The sequence below is a fragment of the Charadrius vociferus genome, unplaced genomic scaffold (genome assembly GCF_000708025.1).
Source record: "Charadrius vociferus isolate BGI_N301 unplaced genomic scaffold, ASM70802v2 scaffold103, whole genome shotgun sequence".
Lineage (NCBI taxonomy): Eukaryota > Metazoa > Chordata > Aves > Charadriiformes > Charadriidae > Charadrius > Charadrius vociferus.
In genome coordinates this window covers 2,368,340-2,383,199 of record NW_009648061.1, presented here as the reverse complement: position 1 = coordinate 2,383,199, position 14,860 = coordinate 2,368,340, and positions in this window count along the sequence as shown.

Below are 14,860 nucleotides of genomic sequence, written 5' to 3'. Positions count from 1 at the left end.
AAGGAAAAGATGAAAACGCGATTACAGTACCGCCGCGAAGCGCACCGACCAGACCCGCACCGCCACAGCCCACCCCCGAGTGTCGACCGCTCTCCTCGCCCCGGCAGCGCCTCTGATAGCCCGGGCATGGGGCACCTGGGAGGGAATACCCGCCCCCTGCCGGCTCCGGGGGAGATTAACCCCATCCCTGCCGCAACCAGGACAGTCAGTATACAGAAAGGGAAACTAACGTTTTCTTAGAAGCATATAAAGCTAGTGATCAGCTAGGATTTGGATTACTTGTGTGAAGTAGCCGGCTTTTTTTTTTAGATTTAAACAGCATTCACCTAGTTGGCTACTCCCGTTTTGAAAAAATGTCTCAAATTGATTTTCGTAGAGTTATTTTCCCTAGACAACAAATGGGATGGACCTTTGTAATGGCTTACCACTTGTCAAACTGTTTCCTGTGAACCCCTCGTGACCTGCGGCGCATTTGCTAGCAGCGCTCAGAAGAGTGCCTGCGGCTGCAGCCATCTCCCTGCGGCCATTCGGTGGCACTGGAGAAAGAGTCCAGGGAGCTGTAAAAGGCGGGAAAAAAGAGTGAGTATCGGCTGCCTTTGAAGGGGGAAGGAAAGAAGGAATGAGGAGGAAAGACTAGGAAAAAAACCCACAACAACACCCTCAACAACAAATGAAACTGAACCAGGATGAGGACAACAGGATGAGGTGCAGGAGGGGAAGGTAGCCATAGGGTGTCAAAGCCAACGAAGAGCAGACGGGGAGGGAGAGAGCAGGAGAGCAAAAAGGTTTACACAGAATAGGGAAGAACTATCTAAACATAGGTATGTATTTACAGCACTTTCCTAACATTACTTCTCAGTGTAAGCAAGAGGGTGCCTCTGTCTATTGCAGTTGCAGGAAGGGGTGTGTGGTGTGTCCGACCAGGGAGTGGTTTTGCTGAGATGTGATGTGACTTCTGGAAACATCCACAAGTGTTTAGGAATTGAACTGCATGTTTCAAGTATTAAAGTAATGGAAAAAGTCAGTCCTTGTGATTGGGATATAAAAGTCAAATAATCCTAATTATTTGCAAAGCATGAAGGTTTTTAAATTGTAAGCTGCTAATCCTTCAGGGATCTTTGCCACCAAGCTCTAGAATCATAGAATCACTGATGTTGGGAAAGACCTTTAAATTTATCAAGTCCAACCATAAACACTGCCAAGTCCACCACGAAACCATGTCCCAAAGTGCCACATCTGTAGACAATAATCTTTTTAATACCTCCAGTATCATTTACAGTCATCCAATGGGCAGTGAGTCAAAGCACAGCAGCAGGGTACTTTTCCAAAGAGTACAGAGGACGTTTTATGTTGCCTGTCTGAACCCCATGCAGTGACCTCGTGAGAAATGGGTTCATCCAAGTTGTGCTGAAGACACAACTGAAGGTATTCAGACAATGCAACACAAGCAGTGTTGAGAAAAATCATAGACTTTAAGTATTAAACATGTTTTCTTTAAATAACCTGGAAACAACACATTGTACTTGACCGCAGGGGAGTATGGAAAGATGTTGAAGTGCATGTGTTACCCAGTTTAGTGTACATATGTGGTTTTGAAAATATTGTTTGTTAAATATGGCATTTTTATTTCATTAGAAGTACTTTGAATTTATTTAAACTTAAAGTACTTTTAAACATTACTTCAATAAGGTTGCTAAAGTACAAAGTATTTTGGTAAAAGAACTATGTTTTTGGGAAGGTCTTTTCACAGAATGATATCACAGAGAAATCTAGTATGAATGGCTCTTTTATAGATTAGATCATTTTGCATGTCTTTGATAAGCTTGCTCTTGCGTACAGCCACAAAATGAATTTCCTGCATCTACAAATCCTGTTAATAAGGTATTGACTACATAATTAGCCTTCTAAATTTTGCATTTCTTAGTTGTAAATAATAAAATTGTTTTGAATCATGTCTCCAAATGAAGGGTGGGTAAAACAAAACAATGTCCAACAAAACCAAACAAAAATTCCATCCAGCCAAGTGCCTCTGGCTTAAGTGACAAAACAAGAAATCAATTGGCTGAAATATTCAATCTTGCATGTTTGCACTTTCTATTAATCATATTACAAAGGAAAAACATGTCTCAATACATGTCTCAATCTTTCCTTCATTTTCTACTTATTACAAGCCAGTGACAGCAGTGGTACATATAGCAAGAATATATTAGGAGAAAAATGGGACATTTGTCTTTGGTTCTGTGGCTTAATATTTAATTTAAATAATGATGGAGCATGTGTGCTAGGCTCTGCTAATGATTCACTGATAAAACTGAGAATTTGGCCATTACATTCCATAATTAGATACAGATGTGAATGCTCTGTTGGCCACAAATTGCAAACCTGTGTAGGTGCCAACCACTCATTTGCTTGCCATCAGTTTTGAGCCTTTAAGAGAGAGTACATGGTGCTAAATGCAGCCCGTTGGCAACTGGTTCACAAGGAATACAGTGTAAACAGGCTTGTTGTGTCTCACAATAGCAACGGGCCTCATATAGTCAGTGTTCTTCGAGCGTTGAAGTTTCAAAACTGTAACTCTAGGGAAGCAGAACAGCCTCCGTTACTCTCAGTTTATGAAGAAGACAAACTTCATTAATCCTGCTTGCGAGGAAAATGCACCATAACAAACAGACTACACATGTATGTAATTTGTTCTTTTGTATATGGAGGATAGAGGCTGAAATGAGAAGTTTCAATACATGCAGAGTCTCTCAGGTACACGCTCGTTTCAAGAAATTAATGTTAAACTTCAATTGAAGAGTGATGATTGGCTCCACCACTTTTCTCAAAATAGTTATGTATTGACACCAGGTGTTTAATTAACCTTATCTGTAATGAATTTCTAACTTTACATAACGACAAACAGTTGCAGTGACTAATCAAGACCACCTATGTAATATAGCAGGATGCTCAGGTGCTTTTCTTTTTTCAGTCCAACAACATTTAGCGTTTCTGCAAAATTATTCAGAGCAAACCCCGACTTACTGTCGTACATGTTGAGGCAGTGCGACAAAGGGGTTTCACCTGGCTATTAGCCTGGAGCAACTCTACAAATTTTGTGTCCTGGAAATCTATAATCCTCAAAATACATATACACATTCATCCCGTGATCTGCTTAAATGCAATGATTGGTTATATCTCTGTGGTTACTATTTAGACTGAGCTTGGACTGATGAACAGAGCTGATCATCCCTGTGTCCCATCTCGTAGAATAATTGAATGGTTTAGGTTGGAATGACCTTAAAGATAATCTAGTTCCAACCCCCCTGCCATGGGCAGGGGCACCTACCACTAGACCAGGTTGCTCAAAGCCCCATCTGATCTTGCCTTGAACACCTCCAGGGATGGGGCATCCACAACTTCCCTGGGCAGCATGCTCCAGTGCCTCCCCACCCTCAGAGTGAAAATTTTTTTCCTGGTATCTATTCTAAATCTACCCTTTTCCAATTTAAAGCCATTCCCCCTAGTCGTATCACTACATGCCCTTGTAAAAAGTCCCTCTCCAGTCTTCTTGTAGGGCCCCTTCAGATACTGGAAGGCTGCTGTACGGTCTCCCCAGAGTCTTCTCTTCTGCAGGCTGAACAACCCCAACTCTCTCAGCCTGTATTCATAGGAGAGATGCTTCAGGCCTCTGATCACCTTCATGGTCCTCCTCTGGACCTGCTCCAACAGGTCCATGTCCTTCTTATATTTGAGGCCCTAGAGCTGGACATAATATTCCAGGTGTGCTCTCACAAGAGCAGAATAGAGGGGCATTATCACCTCCCTCAATCTGCTGGCCAAGCTTCCTTTGATGCAGCCCAGCATACAGTTGGCCTTCTGGGCTTTGAGTGCATGTTGCTGGCTCATGTTGAATGTCTCATCAACCAACAACCCCAAGTCGTTCTCCTCAGGGCTGCTCTCAAGCCATTCTCTGCCCAGCCTGTATTTGTGCCTGGGATTGCCTTGGCCCACGTGCAGGACCTTGCACTTGGCCTTACTAAACTTCATGAGGTTCACATAGGCCCACCTCTCAAACCTGTCCAGGTCCCTCTGGATGGCATCCCTTCCCTCCAGCGTGCCAACCACTCCACACAGCTTGGTGTCATTAGCAAGCTTGCTGAGGGTGCACTCAATGCCACTGTCCCTGTCGCTGACAAAGATGTTAAATAATACCAGTCCCAGTACCGACGCCTAAGGAACACCACTCATCACTGCTTGCCATTTGGACATCAAGCCATTGACCACGATCTTTTGAGTGTGGCCATACAGACAGTTCCTTATCCACTGAATGGTCCCTCAAATCCATGTCTCTCCAATGTCATGCAGGACAGCGTCAAATGCTTCACACAAGTCCAGGTAAATGATGTCAGTTGCTCTTCCCTTATCCACCAATGCTTTAACACCATCATAGAAGGACACCAAATTCGTCAGGCACAGTTTGCCCTTAATGAAGCCATGTTGGCTGTCACCTGTCACCTCCTTATGTTACAGTCTGGGGAGGTGACTGTACTTCATCCACCAGTTCCCTCAGGACCCACAGATAAATCTCATTAGGTCCCATAGACTTGTGCACCTTCAGGTCCCTCAGATGATTTCAGACCTGGTCTTCTCCTACATTGGGCAGTACCTCATTTTCCCAGTCCCTGCTTTGCTTTCTGCAACTTGGGTGGTATGGTTAGAGCCCTTCCTAGTAAAGACTGAGACAAAGAAGTCATTGACTATCTCAGCCTTCTCCATGTCCTGGGTGACCAGGTCTCCCATTTCCTTCCTGAGTGGGCTGACATTTTTCCTGGTCTTCCTTTTGTCACTGATATACCTATACAAGGCTTCCATGTTGCCCCTGATGCTGCTGGCCATATTTGCGTTTATCTGGGCTTTAGCTTTCCTAACCTGATCCCTGGCTGTATGGACAGTCTCTCTGTATACCTCCCAGGCTACCTGTTCTTCTTTCCACCCTCTGTAGGCTTCCTTTTTCTGTGTGAAATTGTCCAGGAGCTCCTTGTTCACCCATGCAGGCTTCCTGGCTTTTTTGCCTGACTTCCTCTTTGTTGGTATGCATTGCTCCTGAGCTTGGAGGAGCTGGTCCTTGAATATTAGCCTGCTTTCTTAGGCCCCTCTTCCTTCCAGGGATGTATCCCACTGTATTCCAGCAAGTAGATCCCTGAAGAGGCTAAAGTTGACTGTTCTGAAGTCCAGGGTAGCAAGCTTACTTACTATGCACCCTCCTCGCCACCCTAAGGATCTCAGACTCCACCATCTCATGCTCACTCCAGCCAAGGCTTTCCTTGAGCATGACATTCCATACCACCCCCTCCTTGTTGGAGAGAATGAGGTCCAGCATGGCACCTCTCCGCATTGGCTCCTCAGTCACTTGGAGAAGGAAGTTATAAACAACACATCCCAGGAACCTCCTGGATTGCTTACGCCCTGCTGTGTTGTCCTTACAACAGGTATTGGGGTGGCTGAAGTCCCCCATGAGGACCAGGGCTTGCGAAAGTAAGGCTACTCCTATGTGTCTACAGAGGACCTCATCCACTTGGTCTTCCTGGCCATGTGGCCTGTAGCAGATCCCCACTGTAACATCGCCTGTCCCTGCCACTCCTATCATCTTGACCTGCAAGCTCTCAGTCAGCTCCTCATCCATCCCCAAGCAGAGCTCCATGCATTCCAGCTGGTCTTTGACATAGAGTGTGACACCCCCTCTTCATCTCCCCTGCCTGTCCTTTCTGAAGAGCCCATATCCATCCTTTTCAACACTACAATCATAGCAGCCATCCCACCATGTCTCCATGATGCTGATTATATCATAGCCTTGCAGGCATGCACATGTCTAACTTCTTTTGTTTGTTACCCATGCTACGTACGTTTGCATAAAGGCATTTAAGTTGGGCCCCCCATGAGTATAGCTCCCTGGCTGAAGTGGCTCTTTTTCCTTCAAGGTGCACTCCAGGTGCTCTCCTGCTAACCTGCAACCCATCTGCAGGTTGTGGAGGTTGTGGGCCTCTACTTCTGGTATCAGCATCACGTTGGTAGGAGTGACATGGAATCCAGTTCCCCTCCCCCAGCAACTCTAGTTTAAAGCCCTCTTCACAAGGTTGGCAAGCCTCTGACCAAAGAGATTCTTCCCTTTTTCTGACAGGTGGACCCTATCCAGCCCCAGTAGACCAGGCTTCTCAAAATGAGTCCCATGATCTAAGAAGTCAAACCCCTGGCTGTAGCACCAGTCCTGTAGCCAGCTGTTGATTTGCCAGATTCACCTGGCCCTGTGAACCCCCTCCCTTTGACTGGGAAGAATGATGAAAAAACTATTTATGCTGCCGAGTCTCTGACCACTGCTCCCAGGGCTTTACAGTCTTTCTTGATAGTCTTCAGGCTGCTCCCAGCTGCATCACGGGTGCCCACATGGAACAGCAGCAGTGGATAATAGTCTAAGGACTGCATGAGGTTTGGTAGTCTCTGTTACATCCCGGACATGAGGCCCCAGCAAGCAGCACACCTCCCTAGAGAGTGCATCAGGCCAGCAAATGGGTGCCTCCATACCTCTCAGAAGAGAGTCACCTACAACTGTCACCCACCACCTTTTCTTAGTTGCACTGCTTGTTATACGAGAAGCAAATCATGTAGTCTTAGCTCCTGCTCCTCTCTTGATACAGTGGGTTTTGCCTCTTCACTCTGCAGAGCAGTGAAGAAGTTCTGCAGGGGCACCTCAGCTTTTGGGGAAAGTCTCTTCCTCCTGCTGGTCTTTGCAGTTACAAGCTTCCATTCTGTGTTACTGTCCTCCCTTCCTTCTGTGTGTGACAGCGTGGGAGTTCTTGATTGTTTGGCTGTGGGTTGTGAGTCCTATGAAGGCTGCACTTGTAACCAGCTGTCTATCTCCTTCTCAGGTTCACTGATGCTATGTAGCCTCTCACTTTTGATGAGTCCTGCCAACTCCTGCTCCAAGAACCTTTTCCCCCTTTGAGACAAGTATACCCCTTTAGCTGCCAGCAGGCCTGGTGTCATGTAAACCGACCCGTGATCAAAAAAAATGGCTCAGAGCCAGGTATTGATCTGATGGCCCTTCTTGTTTCTTCTCTCATCCTTCCCTGTGACTGGAACAATAGAGGAGAGCACTACTTGGGCTCCCGATCCCTTAACCAGTTGTCCCAAGGCCCAGAAGTCTCTCTTGATTGCCGTTGGGTTTCTTGTTGCCAGTCCATCTCCTCTGCACTTTTGAAATGTCTCTCCCCTGTGCACATTCAGCTGATTACAGCATGCAGTGCACTCTCCAGACCTAAACTTATTACTCGCTTTTTAGAGAATTAGCATATAGTTACAGAAACAAGTAAAGCACATGCCATCTTTAACGTATCCTTAATGGTCTGTTAAATACTGTTGGATAGAAAGGAAGAGAACAGGAAAGAAGGGGAATTAAAGGACCATGACACTAACACAGCCACATAGTGCTTTTCTGAAAGGAAGCTGCCATGCAACTCCCTCACACTGTCATGTCCCATGATAGGTCTTGGCTTTGGTGTTTTTTTCTGGGAAGGGAGGGGAGCAAGTCTTAAGACCTACTTAAAAAACTCTTCTCAAGGCTTTAAATCTTATGTGGAAAGGGGGAAAATATTTAAAGAGATAGGGGCCTAAATCATGTCACACTTTAGGACATACATTTCCCAGGAGGTACAACCAGAGGTAGCACAAGGTCTGAATATATTTTTTACATGTCTCTTTTTTTTCTCCTCTTCGAGATACTCACTTGTATATGGGTACGATTACTGCAGACTGCTAAATTTAGTTCAATGCTTAATTATTATGACACAGTGATAGACATGATAAAATGCTCCCTGGTGCCTCCAGCAGATTCTTGCCAGGAGATATTAGAGATTTGACTGTGCCCTTCACAACTAGGAGTCACATTTGTGTCTGCACAAAATTGTTTGTGACAGACTGAAGTGAATGCTTATAGGCATTGGAAGACTGGATGTGCAAAATTTCAGTAAATGTAGCTAGTAACATAAAATGTAAGACAGAGCTAGGGGTGTTTCCTTAAGGTTTTCTGTAAATTGACTTTAAAAGATATAGGGTTTACTCTCTTGCAAATACTTGTTTCCCAAAATGCTATCACTTGAACTAAAAATTGTTTCCCTAAGGCTACCATACATTTTGTTTCTGAGAGTTAAATATATGTGAAGAAGAGGGTGAGAAAAAAATCCACATTCTTAAATTGTTCTAATTCTAAATTTATTTTTTTTTTTCAAGGGCCTTCACATTCAAAGACACATCTTCAACTTTAAAGAATCAGCCTGAAATTTATCAGAGGTCATCCTGTTGATTATGCAGGTTCTGGTTTGATATTTGATTGTGGAAAATGATGCTTATTGGAATTTGTTATTCTGACAATTACATTTTTTGTTCACCCTACTCCTGCTTATCATGTCCTAGCTCTTCATGTGCAGGATGAACTAGTTTTATCCTGAGATCAGTTCTTTCAGTACAGACATCTGTGTTCTGGGCTTATAAATGAGAAAGAAAGATAATCCCTTCTAAAAATCTCAAAGCAAACTGGAAGACTAAAGTGGCTGCAGGCAAAATATTATGTGCAGTACTTGCGCTTTAAATGAAGAAAGGACAACAAAATCATTGCTGTGGAAATGCTGTCCCAATAAATTTTATTCTGGCCACCTCTTTACCATTTGGGGATTTGGAATCTCCTTTCATATGATGGAGGACATTTTCTATAACCTTGCAGAGGTATTACAAAGATGAATGCATTTTTTTTTTTAATGAGGAATTCTAATAGAGTGATGAGAAATTTCCTCTGTTTGGACTTCTAAAATATTATTTTTAACTTTTAAACTCTGCGTGATGCTTATGGTTTTGTGTTTACTAAAACTGCAAGTTTTGTGGAAATCAGGTTTAAACCTTCAAATGGGTACATTTAACCTGAATAATACTTAATGATTCAGTGGCCTTAAGTGTTATAATTGCGTTTTTCTTTAACATGATCGTTGTGTAAATGTTGCATCAATCCAAGAGGCTGAAAAGAAAAAGCTTTAAAAAAAAATGTTGTTATGCTCTAAAACACTTATAGGTTAGTTTTCACTGCAGAATATTTTCCTCACACTTATCGACAACCAGAACTTCAACTCGCATCCTCCCTTTACAATTATGCACAAGATAAGTTTAAGATAGAAAACCATGTGAACATATTTTTGAATCTTAGAATAGTAATCTTGGCAGATATACGAAAAAAAATATATGTGGACTTCACCTAAATTATTATCTTAAAAAGAGGAATTGTTGTGTTTGTCCAAATGAACAGCTTATAAATAAATAAAAAAATAAATAACTGGGCAAATTTTGATGCACCACTTAACCACTTTTTATTGTTGAACAATATTCAAAATGGAATGTGATTTTGAATAGGAGATGAAAAGTTCTCTAGTTTAATTTCATGCACAGAGCATCTACAGTAACTTCCCTCTGATTGTTCACTGATGCTGACAATTCCAATGTTCTTTTATAGCAAACAGTATTTACAGCTGTTCTTGTGAAAAAATGCACAAAGTTAAGTAAGAGAAATAGATTACCTCATAGGAAGAAGATTTGTGTGAGTGTTTTGGAACATAGATGTCAACTTCAGCTAAACTATTATTGACACTGCCAAGAAATGGGAGGCTGTGACATCAGTATGGCTGGGAGTTTCTTTTTAGAATTGCTGGTAGTAGGTTCAGATTTCTCTAAACGACTGTGTTCTGTGGTCTAATAATAAGGGAAACCAGATTATTTACCTGTACACCAAACATAAACCACTAAGACCAAGTAAAACCTTTCTATCATTATAAATGTTGCAGTATCAATGCCAGAGACATCCTTTTTTATGGTAAATTTAAATTCAGTGTGCTGTTTTAAAAGAAAAAACTTTACATATCAGTGCCATAAACAAGGTACTGAAATGAGAGAGCCATTTAATGTACATGAGAGGAAGTGATTAGGGCATGCATGGAAATCAGGGGTCAGCTTCTTGACTTGCAAAGAGTAGCTGTTGGGGGCAAATGTTTAATTTGTTCATCCTGCATCTGGAACTTAATCATAGAAATAATTCTAAACTAATCCCTGTGAATCCAATCACGTTAAAGAGTTGAAACAATACAAGGTGAAGAGAGAATTTGAAGAAAATTAATCTGAAAGTATAGGCCAGTATCTAATAAAGAGTAATGGCTTTTTTATTTATTTATTGACCTCGGTATTTCTGAAGAGTCTGCGTTTTGCTTCATCACATGGAGAGTTATATGTATTTTAAAAGTGTGTGTACCTGAGAGAAGGAAGACAGATCTTAGATAGAACTTTGGTAGTGAAACAACTGCAAATTTGAAAATGAAAAGCTGTTGTCAATTCCTTTTATAACTAAACATAGCTCAGCTCTGCAGAGAGAAACTTGGAAGTCCTGGTGGACAACAAGTTGACCATGAGGCAGCAAAGTGCCCTTGTGACCAAGAAGGTCAGTGGTCTCCTGTGGGGAATTAAAAAGAGCGTGGCCAGCAGGTTAAGAGAGAGGTCATCCTCCCTCTTTACTCTGCACTGGTGAGGCCGCATCTGAAGTACTGTGTCCAGTTCTGGACTCCCCAGTTCAAGAAGGACAGGGAACTACTGGAGAGAGTCCAGTGGAGGGCTACAAAGATGATTGGGGGAATGGAGCACCTCTGTTCTGAGGAAAGGCTGAGAGACCTGAGCCTGGAGAAGACAAGATTGAGAGGGGATCTTATCTACGCTTATAAATACCTAAAGGGCGGGTGTCAAGAGGATGGTGCCAGACTCTTTTCAGTGGTGCCCAGCGATAGGACAAGGGGCAACAGGCACAAGCTGGAACACAGGAAATTCCATCTGAACATGAGGAAAAACTTTTTACTTTGAAGGTGGCAGAGCACTGGAACAGGCTGCCCAGAGATGTTGCAGAGTCTCCTTCTCTGGAGATATTCAAAACCCGCCTGGAAGCATTCCTGTGCAACCTGCTGTAGGTGATCCTGCTTTGGCAGAGGGGTTGGAGTAGATGATCTCCAAAGGTCCTTTCCAAGCCTTTCCATTCTGTGATTCTGTGATTCTGTAAAGGTTCATCTCCGTCTTGAAATTAGCCGTGGAAATCATTCCATGAACACCAAAAGTGTGGAATATGAGTCACCATCTGGTTGAGTCAATTGCTAGCATACATACCTTATAGTCCGCAGGGATAAGATTTGGTTGTCTGAGGTGGCTTTCAATGCCCACAAGAATTACAGAGTATATTTTTTAAAAGCTTTCCTTAAAATAAGTAATTAATTCAAATAAGAATGGCATGTCACTGCAGTATGAAATTTGATCTGGAATCCAGCTTTCCTTGGTTGGTTCTGACAGGGGATGATATTAGACAAAAAAAATGCTTTTTTTCATAGTTCAGTTTGCTCAGGTATGAAATAGGAAATATTAATAGTCAATTTCCCTTATAAGCTATTTTGAAATCTCTTGGTGAGATCATTGGATAAAGGTATAAAGAAGAATAGCCTTCTTCATTGTGAAATCCTTTTCCATTTCTGAAAAAAAATCCCTTTCTTTGCATTAATCAAGACACTAATGGTCTGGAAATATGTGCAAGAGTATAATTCAATTCTTTGTTGTACTGTATAAATCTGAGATGATGATTTAAGGCAGCTCAGAGGCATTTTCACTTTTCAGTCTTCACATTTCCTTAATGTAGGCTCTTCCTGACTAATTTCCATACCGTGCAGATTGTTAAACATACTGAGACTTTGCTTGTGGTTACCTAGATTTCCATCAGAGTGTCTTGCCAAAGATGCAGCTGTAGTACATCAAAGCGTAAAAATAATCATATAAACTAAAATTCCTCCACAAATCGTGCTCCAAATAAATGTGATCCCCTGATTTTCTCTTGGGAAAAGAAACTACAGTTAGGCCAATTCGCATTACAACATTGTAATTAATTAGCTTTTGATTAACAAAACTTACATTTCTTACCATCTTCAGTATTCAGTAGATCAGATGATGTTACAGTATTGTGTAATGGTGTTTCTTCAGTAAAACCCAGTTCATATAAATATACAAAGTTGGAACCAGTAGTTCAGTCCATCATTCTGGTAAATGGAGAGTTAGCAATGCTAAAGTCAGGTTACCAACAGAATATTTCAAATTTAGCCTAACATCCCACTGAGAATATTTGAAGCTTGTTTTGTTGGGGTATTATGTGATTGCTATGCATGTTTCCCCTTTGGAAACTTAAAGAAAAATGGTCTTGTCCCAGTATAAGTACACATTCTCTCCTGGCATATGTGGTACTTGTATTTTAAAGAAAAAACAAGGTATATTTTATTGTTCTGAGCTTTACGGCAAATCAGCCCTTCTGTCCTTTTCTTTTTTTTTATGAATTTGATAATTATTTAAATATTACTCTGTCTAGTTATTTCACTTTTATATAGCTAGCAAATCAGCAAACCACTTCAGTTTTAGTTAACATTTCTGATATTACTTGATAAAAGAAAGCTACTTTTACAAAAGTGTATTTAGTTAATTTATTCTGCATTAATATTGGTTGTAGGGAATTTCTAGAATTGTAAATCTATTCTTTAAATATGATTCAGATAGAAGTTAAAAATGTAAATACTGCCACTAGTGTTTTTTTAAGAAATTGCTGGAAGGGTTTTTTTGCTTGTTTTGCTGAAATTTCAACTGTACTAGAAGGTAGTTTTTAGCTGTTCAGTATACATATGTGCATATTCAAATATGTGACTGACAGACTGCTACTTGGTGTGTATGGGACTCAGAAATATGACCTTTCTCTTTCTTTTTTTTTTTTTTTTCATTCTTACCTGATAAAGTCTCATGTTCTGTTATCTATAAAGACCAATGCTGCTGAGTGAAAAAACATCATAAGCATCCATGTTCCTTGTCTACAATAAGCAATGGGAGCATTTTTGTCATACCATCTCCAGTGTTGCTGTAGAAAGATCAAGGAAAATTTGGCCTCATAACAGCTGCCATTTTGTTGCAATTTTTGTCTCTCCCCTGTCCAAAGGTTGAAGAAATATTTTTACATAGGACTAGAGGGGAAATCCTGATTTTTTTAAAAATGTTTGTTCTTTGCTGACTGCAGCCTAAAAAGTCTCAGAAACTTGGCAAGAATAACTTTTAAATCAGTTAGGCTTGGGTTCCTCCTGTTTCTTTCGAAAAGTGTTTAATGATTTCTCTTTGCTGACAGCTGGAAGCCATTTTCTAATTTTCAGTTTGAATGTATCTTTGACTGTCTTGAATCTATTGGTCTGGTTACAAATAGTGTACTTCAGTTCAAGTATCCATTTTCATATGTTTTTAAAGCCACTGATTAGTATAGAGAAACAACACTCTCATCCCCTACTCTTCTGATCTTCTCTGCACCATTAGAGAACCTGTCTAAATTTAGTCACCAGTCTCTGTACTTGTGTGTATTTATTTTCATCTTTTCCATTCTATGTGTAATCTCATTTTGTACAGAAATAAATTTTCTGATAAATCAAGGGACTATACTTTTAATTTTCATGTTAACATCACCTTACCATTCAGATTCTGTATGATCAAAACAGGGACTCATTATCCCCTTTTCTTGTACTTCCCATGTCATACCCCAAGTTACTTAATATCTAAAGCATGGATGTGTCCAATATGAGTTCCTTTACTCTAGTTATCAAGCTGTTCCTGCATGATAATCTATTGCCTGTCATACTGAAGACGTCTCCTAGCTTTTTTAACAGGTGTAATCAGGAAGCTCCTACCTTTGTGACCAAATAGTTAATGTAAATGCTAATTACAAGAAAGCCAATCACTGAAAAATAACTTCCACTTGCCCAACAGGTTCTCCATACACTTTTATTGTTTCCTGTTAATCAGTTACTCCTTCATCATAAATGATTTGGCTAATATTTATAGGGTGCTTTTTCAAGTGATTTACTGAAGTGCAATAATCTTTTCTATGTCCCTTGTATTGATAAGGCATGAATTTCTCTGTATTTTTTATCAAAGAAAAATGTTAGTATGAGAAGGTGACTGCTGATGTCTACTTTTACATCACCCTGTGATATGTTCCTTGAAAAGTCTTTCCTGTTTAATTACCATTCTGTCTCTGTGGCTGTCACACTTCTTGAAGACAAAAAGTATGTTCTATCCAGTTAGATTTTTTTTTTAATGCAATTCAAAACAACAGCTTCTGCCAGACTTGAAAAATCTTTAGTAGACAGGAATTTCACACTCAGAAAAATTACGATTTTTTTTCATCATGCTTTTAAAAATTATTTTAATAAGTCTTAGTCTTGCTAAGAAGGAAGGAACCTCCTTCCTATTAATTGAGAGAATTGAGCAAGCCTGTATACTCTAGTGTTTTGAAACAGTTTTTCTGTAAACAATAAGACAGCTGGTGAAGTTCTCACCAACTTGAGCATTTTTAATGGGTGTTTTGTTTTGGTTTGTTTTTTTTTTTATCTGCAGTATTGAAAAGCTTCCACCAGTCAAAAAAATATAGACACTGAAGGATAACTGGCACATATCAAGCAGTAACACTCTGCACATCTATGAAATAGTAATTCAGTTCCTATGTGGACAATGTATTAGATTTCATTGCATGGTTCACTGGTAAAAATCTGTAACAGCAGCCATGGATACACAGTGCAGACCTTTGCAAATACCCTTGGAGAGAAATAAAACCATAGAATCGCTAAGGTTGGAAGGGACCTTTAAGATCATCAAGTCCAACCATCAACCTACTCTGACAAAACCACCTCTAAACCATGTCCCTAAGTACCACATCTACCCTTTTTTTAAACACCTCCAGGGATGG